A 13,857-nucleotide genomic window follows, 5' to 3' on the forward strand; every position below is an offset into this window, starting at 1 on the left:
CCTTCAGTTATTGCTTGCAGCATGACTTGTCATTAGACTCAGGCTTACTCTGGGGGGCGGGGTAGAGGTGGGGCTTGATGCTAGATCTTGGCTTCTCCCTCCCCTCCCTTCTCCTTCCTCACCCAGTACACTGTTTCATCCATCCTCTAGAGCAAATTCTCATGCAAATTGGCGTCACAGGTTTGCATGGGTTTTTTTTGTTTATTACTAAAAATAGAGTTGTAGAGGGAAGGGTGACTTTGAAATGAAGGCACTCTCATCGTAATAACTAGACATCATTCAGAAAATATTGCAATATATAGGCAATAAGCTTTCTAGCAATAATTATTCAGAAATCACCATGATCACCATTAACATTTCATTAACTAAAAAAAAAACAAAAAACATTTCATTAACTTCCCACTTTGGTCTTTGTATCCCATTTTATTTGAAAAATGAGCTTCTCCATGGCTATATGGTCTTTCTTAAAGTCACTTAATGGTGTATTTTCATTGCCATTAAGAGATGAGGACTGCTTTTCTTTTGGTGCAGAGGGTTGAATTCAGGACCTAAGCATGTGCTCTACTGCTCAGCTGTACTCTAAGATCTGGTTGTGGCATTATTTTTCATGGAAAAGCATTCTATTAGACAGACTGCCCTAGCCCATCTATATGATAGTTAGGATTGCTTCTAATTCTTTTATTTCTTGAGCAGTACCAGGCCTTGCACTTGCTACACAGACACTCTACCACTTGAGCCTTGCTACCAGCTTTTTTATGTGTTCATTTATTTCTCTGATAGGGTATTGTCATTTTTCCTGTAGCCAGCTGGAACCACACTTGAACCACAGCTCCATCTCTGGTTCTTTGGTAGTTAATTGGAGATCAGAGTCTCATGAACTTTCCTCAGATCTCAGCCTCCTGGGTAGCTAGGATTACAGGTATGAGCCATCAGTGCCTCCTGGCCTACTTTGACTAGAATGATGGTAAAGCAAGAATTGTCTGGTTTTTCTTTTTTAATGTTGTTTAAGGACAACAAAACCTTTAGAGATTAGCTCATTCTATCTCCTCATCTAATTTAAGCTAAAGAATAACTTTGCACTCAGAATACTCAGAATAGGAATGGAATGTTTGTTCAAGAGACTCGGGGATTTTGAAATTCTTGCTCTCTAAGCTGCCAAAGGTCAGGTTTGTTGGCTGTGGCTTGAAAACTTTCTTATCTTGTTTTCTGTTGATGAGGAGTGAGCGATTCCGTTGATGAACTACTGTTTCTCAGTCTAGAACTGAACAAATACTTTGCAAAGGAAGATGCATTATCAGTGTGTGGTGACATGTTATAGCTGTCTGTTCTGGAATGTTCACAAAGGTGACAGGTCTCACTGGTTTATTCACCATTAGGTCACCAGCTGCCTGGCACACAGGACTCCATAAATAGTTGTTGAGTAAGTGAACTTCCACAAATGAACATAGCTAACAAAATAACAACTCCTAGCATGCAACTAAAACAAACAAACAAAACTTTCATTTAGTTTTGGTTATTTTTTTTTCTTCCTGAGAGTGAGTCGTGTACTTTTTCTGTTGGCTCTAGTGAATTAAATACAAACTCATTAGGCAGGCATTTACCCTTCTAGGATGATGAGTTCTCATATGACGCTTTGGTCCAGCTAAAAGGAATGATTATTTCCTGGGTTTTTGTTGTTGTTATTGTTTTTGTTGGTCATGGGGCTTGAGCTCAGGGCCTGGGCTCTGTCCCTGAGCTCTTTTGCTCAAGGCTAGTACTCTACCAATTTGAGACCGTATCTTTTTTTCTTTTTTGTCAGTTATGGGGCTTGAATTCTGGGTCTGGGCACTTTCCTGAGCTCTTCAGCTCAAGACGGGTGCTCTACCACTTGAGCCACAGCGCCACTTCTCTCTACCACTTTGAGTCATAGTTCCACTACTGGTTTTTGAGTGGTTAGTTGGAGATAAGAGTCTCACAGGGACTTTCCTGCCCAGGCTGGCTTCTTCAGATCCTGAGTAGCTAGGATTACAGGCATAAGCCACCAGCACCTAGCTTAGGCCCTCTTTTTTTTTTTTTTTAATTAAAGTAAACCTTCATACTGATCGGCTATTGAATACCTCTCAGTAAGTCATCCTACTTCTTCTGTTAAGATCTTCCTGACACTCCCTTGATGAGCTAAAGTTCACCTACCATCCCTTTCTCTTGTCTTTGTCATTTCCCCAGTATTTCATTTGAGCACTTCCCCCAGATGGGCAGAAGCCTAACTTCATTAATGACACCACACCAGGAAGAAAGAAATGAACATAAGCTTACATCCTGGCCAGTGATGTTGATTCAGGGAAATGAGTCCATTCCATATCAGAGCTTGAAACAGAGGCAAAACTTTGCAAGGGGTTTGTTACCTTTCTTTGAATGATGTAAGGAGGTCTTGGAGCCCAGAAATAATTGGCAGATATCTTGGGTGGATGATTGGAGGCAGAGAAAGGAACTGGTTCTTGGCAGTATCGAGTCCCACATAGCTCATCTTTCACCAGGATTTCAGTGACAGGCACTAACAAATCATCTTGACTGTTCAGACCAGTTTGATGCTTTATTTATTTATTTTTTGTTATTATTTATAACTGCTCTGTCTCTCTTCTTATCCATTGGCAGTTTAGTGTCTGCCCTTAGCATTTTCTCATAGTACTTTCTGTTTACTCCCTGTTAGTACAAAGGGATAATATATGATGTGAATATGGACACATATTACTGTAGAATTTCATATAGTGATTTTTTTAGTGTCTTGGCAAAACAAACTCATTTATGAAAGAAACAGAATCCCAAGGGTAGGTAAATTTCAGTGGTTATAGAATTAATCTGTCAAAGGATTTATGTTATTTCTATGGAAATATATAGTATAGTTTAAAATCTTATACAAGAGTTAAAGCCAGAAACTCTTAGAAAAAACATAAATTTGGGTTTGGCAATAAACAAATAGAAATGACACTAAAGGCATAAAAATTAGATGAACCAGATCTTATCAAAATTGAAGATTTATTTCTATCAAAAGACAATATCAATAAAATTAAACTATAAGCTGTCAAGTGAGAGAAACTATTTGCAAATCTTATATATATTAAGAGTCAGAATCTATAGAGAACTTATAAAACTCAATAAAGAATTCAAATGACCCAATTAAAAGTAAGCAAAGGAGTTGAGTAGACATTTTTCCAAACAAGTTATGCAAATGGCCTTTATGCACATAAAAGATGCTCAACATTATTGGCTATTAGGGAAATGCAAATCAGAACCACAAGATACCTCTTTACACGTACACCTATGTTTACAATAATACAAACAGCAAATAAAAAGTATTTATTGAGGATGTGGAGAAATTAGAACCCTCATGACCTGTTGGTGGGAATATAAAATGTGTCATCCACTGTGAAAACAGCTTAGCACTTCCTTAAATACATCAGCCCAAAATTACCAGACAACTCAGCAGTTGTGCTCACAAATATCTACCTAAAATAACTGAGAACTAGTAATTCAAACAAGTCCAAGTACACATGTACATAGTGATACTATTCATGATAGCCAAAATGTGCCCAAACCAATGCTCACATGTGAACAAGGTTATCTCTCCCTTTCTTTCTCTCTTTTTCTCTCTCTCTCTCACACACTTACACACATAGAGAATATTATTTAGATAGAAATATTATTTAGATATAAAAGAAATTAAGTACTCCTACACAGTACAGTATTTATGAAACCCAGAACCATTATGCTCAGTGAAAGATAACAAACACAAAAGGACACATAGCATATGACGCTAGTTTCATGAAATACCGTATTCAGAATGAAGCCATGGACACAAAGCAGTGGTTGTCAGGGGTGGTTGTGGGTGGGAAATGGCAATAGTTTCTTGATAGGCCAGAGGTTGCCTTTTGGACTGAGTTTCTGTGCCTGGAACTAGATAGAGGAGGCGGTTATATAACACTGTGGCTGTACTAAATGCTACGGATTTACTTGAAAATGGTTGATTTTAAGCTGTGTGACTTCCAACCATAGCAACAAAGCCTTATTTGAGTGAACCAATAGGAACAAAATATAGCAACTCACAGTTAATACTCAGCTACCAGTGGTTTTCAAACTGAATTAATAAACACTTCGATCCTCAGCTAATTTAGATGTAGCAAGAAACCTGTTATCTACCATGTCAGAGGTATTGTATCAACCATGTCAGGGAAAATGGGCAGGACTTTAAATAACATTGCCTCAAAGAGTGACAAGTTTGATTTATCATAGATTTTAGTTAACCTTTTAATCCGGGTGGATACACTAATAACTGAGTCTCAATTTTGAGTTAGGGTATTTGCTGTGAGTATAGCCGGCATCTCCGTTTCCAACACAGAGAGACTTCAGGCTCAGAGTCCTGAAACAGCTGATGCTAATATTGTGTTTTAGTGGATTCAGTTTTACTTTTATCTTCCATTTATGTTACATGATGCCTGTTTGTGATTTGCGTTACACTTTCCATGTTTATGCAAAATTCTCTTTGTAAGTTCATTTACACAGGAATGTGAGTGAACGTAAAGGAAAGCAGTAAGTAAATGGTAAGGTAAATGTTAGGGGCCTAGGAAGGGAAGTGCTACTTAAACATTAAATAGGACACATAAAGAAACATACTTGCAAGGGATGTAACTGTAATTTAAACATGCACACACATACACACACACACACACACACACACACACACACACACACACACACACACACACACACTCCAGGTTTGCAACACAGGATCCTGATTCCCTTGCTACTCACACATTTCTGCACACATTAGCAGCTCCCCTGAGCTGCACTTCCTAACTCATTCAACCACTTAGAGCCACAGTTCCACTTCTGGCTTTCTGGTAGTTAATTTGAGGTAAGTCTCTCTGACTTTCCTGCCCAGGCTGGTTTTGAAACTCAGTCCTCAGATCTCAGCCTCCTGAGTAGCTAGGATTTCAGATGTGAGCCACCAGTGCCTGGCTACTCACAGGATTTTTTAAAATAGAAAGTGTTATTATTCCAGAAGCGTGTTATTATTTCTCACATGTGTGAGGCCCTGGTTCCATTCATGGAACTATAAAAAATGCTATTCCATTTTAAACTGTTATTTGTTATTGTTCAGTGGGCATTTGTATTGGGTGCTGGGTATGTCACAGGGGCTGGCCTAGGAGCCGTGTTTTTCAGAAATCCTTGGCAGCAACAATGGGGGTGGGTTTTGCCAAAGAGGTGCCTCTTGGGATGTGGAAGGCCTCAGGAATATGTTATTCTTCCTGTATCAGCAATGGCTAACACGAGATGTTTGACAGACATAATTTTTTTACAATGAAGCCAAGGCTCCAAAGAGCACTGCTGACAGGCACCAGCTTCTGAGTTGTAGGCTGGCTCTGACACAGGTAGTGATTACCTGTCATTTATTGCAATTTCTGATCTTTGGGTACAGCAGCTTCCTGCCATTGGCTCCACAGCTGATGTAAAATGACCTGACAGTTAGTGGTGGGTCCCTGTCACCTTCAGCCGTCTATTTCCAAAGACTTGGAATGCATCTCGTGCCCTGTAGTGAATCTCTCTCTGCTGGTAATACCTTAACCAGAATCCTCAGGAAATACTGTTTTCCTTGACTATGGACAAAAATGACATTTAAATAATAATATAACAATGCTAATGATTGTGAATGTTTATAAATTATTAGATATTGAGTGAGGCATTGCACATATACAATCTCTCTTAGCTCTTATAAGAACTCTGTGAGGCAGTTTGTGTTTCTGACCTCTTTTCTCTGTGCAGAGAGCAGAGTGTTACACAGCTCACCCAAGCCTCAAGGTTTATAAATAGCAGAAGCCCCAGGATTTGAACTCCAGCTGTCTGACTCTAACAGAGTGCCTGGTTACTCTTTACCTCCACTCTATTGTCTTTCCTGAAAAATAAGGTCCTAAAGTCCCTTTAGGAATGAAACCAGAAGTGGCTCAAATTCAGAAGCTCTGAGGTTTGGAAATGTGACAGCATATTCACTGCTTATGGGACAGCTTAAGTTCAATCTAGGACAATATCTAGCAATGAAACACACAGAAGCAGAATGAGTGCTCCTATTAACTAAGATGAAAAACTATACATATCAGAAGGAAAGTTCAGTTGCCAGCAAAGGAGTCATCTGAAAAGATGGCTTTTCAGAGTTTTGTAGACTTCAGAATTGTAGATTAAGAATTGTGAAGCCATAATTTTCACAAACTATTAGCAAATAGAAAACAAAGAAACCCCAACAAACGATTAAAACCGTATGTTTTTCTCCCCTCGGTTGTCTCATTTTCATTGAGTTTTTAGTCTGTCTGCTTCAGACCTCTATTTCTTTCCTTTTTAAATTAATGCAAGTATACAAGGACATATTCCCTGTCTAAGTCAAATGCAGTCACAAGTACTGTGTGTTTATTTTGATTGAGGTCAGTATGTCATTTCACAAAGCTGAACCTATAACCTCCCCTCAAAGGAAAAATAGACAAAATTAGAAGCTTTCCATTTTTTTTTAAGTGCCCATGAATGAATACCTTAGAATCTGCTATTATTTACCCTGGTCATTTTGTTTGTTTGTTTGTTGACTTTTGTATACATCATTTCTGTTCATTTTGATGGCATATTTACATATTAAAGTTTCAGCTAAAATATAGCTAAATTATTATTTATTATTAATTATTATTTATTCATTTAATGTGCAGGAACTCAAGGTCTGGATATTATCCTTTAGCTTTTTTTTTTTGCTGCGTGCTAGCACTTTACCACTTCTAGCTTTTTTGGGTGGTTAATTGGAGATATAAGTCTCTCGAAACTTCCACTGCTAGCCTCAAACCCCAATTCTCAAATCTCAGTCTCTTGAGCAGCTAGTATTACAGGCATTAGCTACAGTGCCAGGCCCACACTTTATTTTTAATCATCATATTCTAGTTCTCCACAGGTGTGTAACAAACCACACTAAACTCAATGGCTTGAGACAACAATTTATTTATTTTTTTATTGTGCTGCCTTGAGTTATAAAAGATGTTGAAGTGGAGCATTATAAAACTTGAAAGCTGCTTTATACAAATTCTAACCTTTAAATATAGTTTAGCAAGTTGGAACCCTGGCAGGAAGTCTAGTCTTATCTGAGAAGAAATGGAATTATACTCAGAACCATTGGTGCAGAAGTCAAAAGGGCTCTGAAAGTCATCATGGGAAGTGAGTTCAAATCCAAGGATGGACTCAGACACGCCACACTGCAGGTCAGGGAATAAACACAGTTGATTTAGGAGAAATGAAATAGGACAAGGGAGGGCAGATGTCTTTTTTTTTTTTTGCCAGTCCTGGGGCTTGAACTCAGGACCTGGGCTCTGTCTCTGAGCTTCTTTTGCTCAAGGCTAGCACTCTACCAATTAAGCCACAGCTCCACTTCTGCCTTTTTCTGTTTATGTAGTACTGAGGAATGGAACCCTGGCTGCATGCATGCTAGGCAAGCACTCTACCACTAAGCCACATTCCCAGCCCTGATGTCCCTCTTGGTAAAACCAAAACAGTTATCACTTCACACCGTATGTCCTAAAATCCATACCTGTCTGTGTAGGAAAACTAGAAAGAAACAGGAATTTACTTCTATCCTGTTTAACTGCTAGTAACTGAGAAGAATCAGTCTGATGGCTACAGAAATAGTTTTTCAGAAGTCTTTAGCCACTTCCAATGCTGAGGAACATGGCAGGCTTGTCACGGCGGTAGCTCTGAGTGCAGGCTTACACAGGGGGGCCATGTCATTGTCCCAGAGCAGATATCTGTGGGCTAAGACAGAAATTTATCATTGCTCTAATAAGTCCCTGGGTTGATTGGACTCATCTAGAAGGTCATGTAGGGCTTCTTTTCCTGGGGCTACCCACCTGGGGCTCTGATTTCCCGACTCTGCTGGCATTCAAGATGCCTTGCCTGTATGGTCGGCAATGGCTGGCTTCTGGCTGGGGGCTCAGCTGAGGTTGTGTATCTGTGCAATATCTCTGCCTAAGACTTGAGCTTCTTTTAGGACAGTGTCAGAATTCTGACAGCAAGTACACCCGAGTATTTCAGAGACGTGGGCAGTAGCTTCAATGCTTCTCATGTTCTAGCCTTAGAAATCACTTGGTATCATTCCTACCATGTCTCTTTTGGGGTCAAAAGTGAGTCATAGAGCTATCCCAGGTTCAAGAGTAGGATCATATAAAAAAGGTTTAACTGTTAGGAAGCATTGCTCACTATGAACATCCTAGCTGGAGGCCAGCAATGAACATCAGCTATCACACAACTTATATAGACTTATGTACACAAGAGTTTGAAAATTAAATTCATTGTCAGGTCCCAGTAGCTCATGCCTATAATTCTAGCTACTCAGGAAGCTGACATCTGAAAAGACTGTGGTTCCAGCCAGCCGAGCAAAAAGTCCACAAGATTCCATTTCCAAAATAGCCAGCTGGCTAGAGACATGGCTCAAGTGGTAGAGCAATCAAGCCACCAGCCTAGATTTAGATATAGAGTAGGGCAGAAGGTAAATTTCCTAATCTTAAGGCCTGTACATTCTTAAGACAGAGAGACAGGAAAAACCAAACCAAACCAGGAACACCAATAAATAAGACAATCTGGGACAATCATTATCAAGTAACAAACTGTACACAAAATCTTGCATGCAATTTTATGGACTTCATTAATCTTCTATGGATTCTTCTTTATTTGCTATGTAATCAGCTCTCTCTTTCCCTCTCTCTCTCTCTCTCTCTCTCTCTCTCTCTCTCTGTCTGTCTGTCTGTCTCTCTGTCTGTCTCTCTCTGCCCTTTGTGTCTGTCTCTCTTCCGGTCTCTGTTTTTCCTTGCTGGTACCAGAACTTGAACTCAGGGACTCAGCCTTTTGCACTTGGCTTTCTTGCTTAAGGCTGGCTTTCTACCATTCGAGTTACTTCTCCAGCTTGGAGTTTTGCTGGTTAAATGCAAATGGGGTCTCATGGACTCCATTCTGCCTGAGCTGGCTTGGAACTGTGATCCTCCAGGTCTCGACCTCTTGAATAGCTAAGATTATAGGCATGGACCATCTGCACTACCTCAGCAATTTCTCTTTTAAACTAAAGGATAACTTTTTAAAAATTTTTAAATAAAAATTGTTATTATAAAGGTGATATAGAGGGGTTAGTTATATAAGTTGGGTGATGAGTATATTTCTTTTTGAGCAGTGTCACCCCTTTCCTCCCTCTCTCCCAGTTTTTTTCCCTCCCATTCCCACCCACAAGTTGTATATGTAATTTTCAACATAGTGTCTAGTGTAAAGGATAACATTTAAAAAATGAGTCATGTAGATGTGGATGTTTATTCCCACTGCTTGCTTGCTCTCTCTCTCCTTCCTTCCTTCCCTCCCTCCCTCCTTCCCTTCTTCCTTCCCTTCCTCCTTCCCTCCTTCCTGCTTTCCCTCCCTCCCTCTCTCCCTTCCTTCCTACCTTCCCTTTCCTTTTCTATCTCTCTTTTTCTTTTTGCTGGTACTGGAGTTTCTAACTCAGTGCCTTAAGATTGCTATGAACTACGAATCCAGCTATACCCATTGCTTTTTCACTTATAATGGACACACAGAGATTGGCTGATTTTTACCAGTGAAGAATAATTACATGCTAAGCTGTTGAAATGACTTATTTTTCAATCAATACAAGAACACTGGCTTTTCATGAAATGTCAGAGATAACTGTGGCTGGTGACTAGAAATGTGTACAGTGTAAAGGTTTTCCTTAACCTTCTTTAAAAGAAAATGAAACACCCTCTTCTTTATGGAACTATCTGCTCATCTCTCTCAAAAGAAAAATGAAATGGATCATATAGCCATGGAGTCACATTACAACAGCTCAGCTCGCAGGAGACTCTAAGAACTGAACTGACCCTTTCATCCATATTTTGAAGATGAGAGTGAAGGATGGATAGCATGCCTTGAATTTTTTCCCCTCTGTTTTTGTTTTTATATTCTCACCACAAATTGTACTCTGGTGTTTATTACTGTGGTATCCTGTGGCATTTAAATGTGTACTTTTACCTTTGGCAAGATTTTTAAGTATTATCATTAGCGTAACATAATGTTTGCAAAAATCAAATCTTATTCCATTATGTTTGGTGTTCGTGAAGCAACACAAATAGTTCATCTATTCCTCTATCTATTTATCTATCTATGCCAGTATTAAGACTTCTCAACTCTCCTTTGGCTTTTTCCCCTCAAGTGGCACTGTACCACTTAAACCACAGTTCCACTTGTAGCTTTTTTTGCTGGTTAATTGGAGATTGGAATCCCCAATTAAACTTTTCTGCCTGGTTGCTTCAAATTGTACTCCTCAGATCTCAGTCTCCCGAGTAGCTATTTTAAAGGCATAAGCCACCAGCACCAGCTTTTAAAATTCTTACTGGTAGTAAGCTTCCCCCCCCTTTCAGTTTTGGTATCTGGAATATTATGTTGTAGTGAACGTAATCATAGAGCACACACAGTCTTAATACCATTATTTAGCAGGGGTTGGTAACCTATTACCCCAGGGCTTAAATCTACATTTGTTTCTATAAATTTTCCGTGTAGGACATTGTCTATGGCTGCTTTTATGCTTAATATATTTCCTCTTTAAGAAACAGGTTGTCCATTCCTTATGAAGAGGAAAAATAGTTCTCTCTTTCCTTGACAATCATTGACATAAATTTGTATCTACTATGTCCCACAGATTGCATATTGTCATAGTCAGTTACAGGCATTTGCCACAGGCAGATTGCATGACCAGAGAGCCCATGGTGGAGAAGTGGTAGTAAACAAGAGACACAAAAATTCATGCTTATTTTTCAACTTTAGTTTCAAGGTGTTTAATAATAAAAATGGCAGAAAGCCTCTGAAGTAACCTTTAAGAAGAGTATAGGTTTTTTTTATTAAGATGACTGGCGACTAGATTCTCCTGCTTGGGACATAATAAAAATGAGACAACAGTGGTCATAATTAAGTACAAAATAGCATGTTTTTAGAATTACTCAGATGATCTATGGGAAAACATACCTGAAATTTCGACTGCATTTTACCAAACAAGGCTGTGATCAAGATTGTCTCTCCATAATCCCATTAAGTCATCAGTGAATTGGATTCTTGCTTATGTTTGATGTTCCTTGAATGATGTCTTTTGAGCATCGCTGTGGTGCTCAAGGTGTTCTTAAGGGATGAGGGTGCAAATGCATAAGTTTAATTCAATAGACATTTATTTAGAGCTTTTTGCAGGAAAGCTGGGTTGAGGGAGGAGCCACAAAACTGTGCGTGGAGAGTCTTACTGTCAGAAATTGAGATACTCTCAATGCTTGCTCATCTGGGAATACTATAACTCTTGGAGAAATATTTGGAGGGCTGAAAAATTTCCCATGTCCTTCTGACCTGATTTTCACCAGAACATATCAAATCAGCCGTGCCATTTTTGTATCATGAAACAAAACAAGATCTCAAATACTGGTTTACAAACATGTTTTAAGTGGATTAAGACCCTGCTGGACGCTGGTGGCTCACCTCTGTAATCCTCACTACTCCTGAGGCTGAGATCTGAGGATGGCGGTTTGAAGGCAGTCCAGGCAGGAAAGTCAGTCCAGTCAGTTAGACACTTATCGCTAATGAACTACTCAGATAAAGCGGAAGTGGTGCTGTGGCTCAAGTGGCAGAGCACTAGCCTTGAGCAAAAAGCAGCTCAGGGACAGCACCTAGGGGCTGATTTCAAGTCCGGAAAATGAATGAATGAATGAATAAAGATCCGAAAAAGAGAATGTGTAGTTTCTTACAAAGTTTTAAGCGGAGCATGCAGGCCAAGGGAAGTTGGTGCTTGGCACACACCTAGACCTGAGTTTGATTTGCAACACCTTTGCCCCAAGTCGAAAGTGTCTGTATAAAATTACAACACTGGACAGATGGAAGTCTTAAGAGACTAAGACCTAATTTTAGTCTAAAGTTCTTAAAGTTTGTGCGCAGTAAAGAAGACTATGATCCTGTGTGTTCCCCCCCCCCCCCACACACACTCTGTGCAGTATTGTACACAGCCAGTTTCTTATTGTCCATTTCCCAAATGGCCAGCAGAAAGCATTGCAGGAAGCGTGGTTCAAGTGGTAAAAGGCAGGCCTAGCAAGCACTAGCGTAGTTGGCAGCTAGAGGAATCCTAGTTTCTGGACACAAGAACAGGAAGCCCTTTAGTTATTCCTACAGCCTAACTTCCATAGCGTCTCCTGGAATAACCCGTGTCACCGTCAGCTCATTGCAAGTGTTGGAAAGTTTCTACCACTCATCTTTTTATGGCCGCCTTTAATGGAAGACTGTGGAGGTTCAAACTCTTGAATTTCCACGACACAGAAAAGGGAAGCTGACCTAGGGAAAGATGGAGCAAGTTCCCAGCCACAGCCTGCTCGGAGGAGCGCGGATGGGAAGTTCCCGGGCAGGGTCCGGGGTTGGCGCCGCGGCTCCGCAGACCGGTTCTCGGTAACAGATCGTTCTGCACTTGCCACGAGCACCGGCCTGCTCCCGGCACCAACCCCATCTCGCCAAACCCGCCGAGCCAAGGGACAACTGAACACCGAGTGCACGGTCTCCAGGCCAGCTGGGAAGCATGACTGGGTCTGGCTTTAATCACCCTTCCTCCCGCCCCGGTGGCCGGCGCCCCATGGGGGTCGATCCGACTCGCGGAGGCCCGAAGCCCGGCGCGCTTCCTCTCCCCCCCTCGACGAGGGTCAGGGGCTCCACCTGCGCTCCCAGACGCGCGATCCCGCGGCGGGCGGGGGCGCGCACGGCGGGAGCGCGGGAGCGGCGCGCACGTGCCGCCGGGAAGGGGCTGCCCGGGCCGCGCCAAGATGGCGGCGGCCGCGGCGGCCGCGGCGACGGTTGGCGGCGGCCGGTGAGGCGGGCGGGGCCGGCGGCGCGGAGGCGGGGTCCCGGGCGAGCCGCCCTGGGAGGCGGGGGCCGTTTCCATAGCGGCGGCAGGAGGTGTCGCGCCGGGGAACTTCCTGGTTCCCGGGCTCGGCTTCGCCGGGATCCTCTCTGGAAGGGAAACAATGGGGCGGAGGGCACTGCGGTAGCCGCCGCCGCCGCCGCGCCGCGCCGCCGGACCTGCTCGGCCGCTCCGCCCGGCACGGCCCGCGCCGCCCGCCCCGCAGCCTCCGCCGGCGGGACCGTCCTGAGGTAGGGCCCTTTCCCCCGGGGGGGGGGGGAGCCGCGGGGGACGGCGGGCGCCTGGGGCTAGGATGGCCCCCGGGGAGCCGGACGCCGCCATTCCCGGACGTGGTGGGGGGTGGGGGGGGGCTGCGGCAGCTCCGGCTCAGCCGGGGGGTCCCGGGGCCGGGCGCGTGCGCGGGGCGCCCCCCGGGGGGGGAGGTCCGCGGGTGATTGGCAGGTCGGCGGGGGGCGCGGAGCTGGGCGGGGCCCGGCGCGGCCCGGCGCCCGCGGGGAGGCGGGAAGTTTCGGTCCCCCCCTCCGGGTGACCGCGGGGCCGGGTGAGTTTCTAGGGCGCCCGGGGTGGGCCCGGCTGGGCCGAACGTGCTTCCTCTGAGACGGTCGCCGGGATGTCGGGCGGAGCTCGGTGTGCCCGGGGGACGGGCGGGCGGGCGAGGGCTCGGGAGGGCCGGGGAGTCGGGACGCCGGTGCGAAGTTTGCAGAGTAGTTGGCAGCTCGCGCGGAGGCGCGGCGCGGCGCGCGTGAGAACGCCGGCTCGCAGGTGTTTGCGGGCCCGCCAACCCGAGCACCGGGGCCCCGGGCCCCTTCTCTCCGTTCAGCCCACCGATGAACTTGTGTTTTTGCTTTAAAGAAAGAACACTTGGATGTGCTGTACGCGTCCCCTCGGGCCTGGAA

General features: G+C 43.5%; 1 protein-coding gene across 2 annotated transcripts in view; it reads left to right on the forward strand.

Moving 5' to 3' along the window:
- Nucleotides 1-13,134: 13,134 nt before the first annotated feature.
- The window catches only part of Usp6nl (USP6 N-terminal like), a 119,620-nt gene continuing 118,897 nt past the window's right edge, over nt 13,135-13,857 (forward strand). For both annotated transcript variants that reach the window (XM_042686068.1, XM_042686072.1), the window contains exon 1: nt 13,135-13,191. The gene's annotated coding sequence lies outside the window, so the exon portion shown is untranslated. The remainder of the gene's footprint in view (nt 13,192-13,857) is intronic.

The sequence above is a fragment of the Dipodomys spectabilis genome, unplaced genomic scaffold, assembly GCF_019054845.1.
Source record: "Dipodomys spectabilis isolate Male_0828 unplaced genomic scaffold, ASM1905484v1 ptg000096l, whole genome shotgun sequence".
NCBI lineage: Eukaryota > Metazoa > Chordata > Mammalia > Rodentia > Heteromyidae > Dipodomys > Dipodomys spectabilis.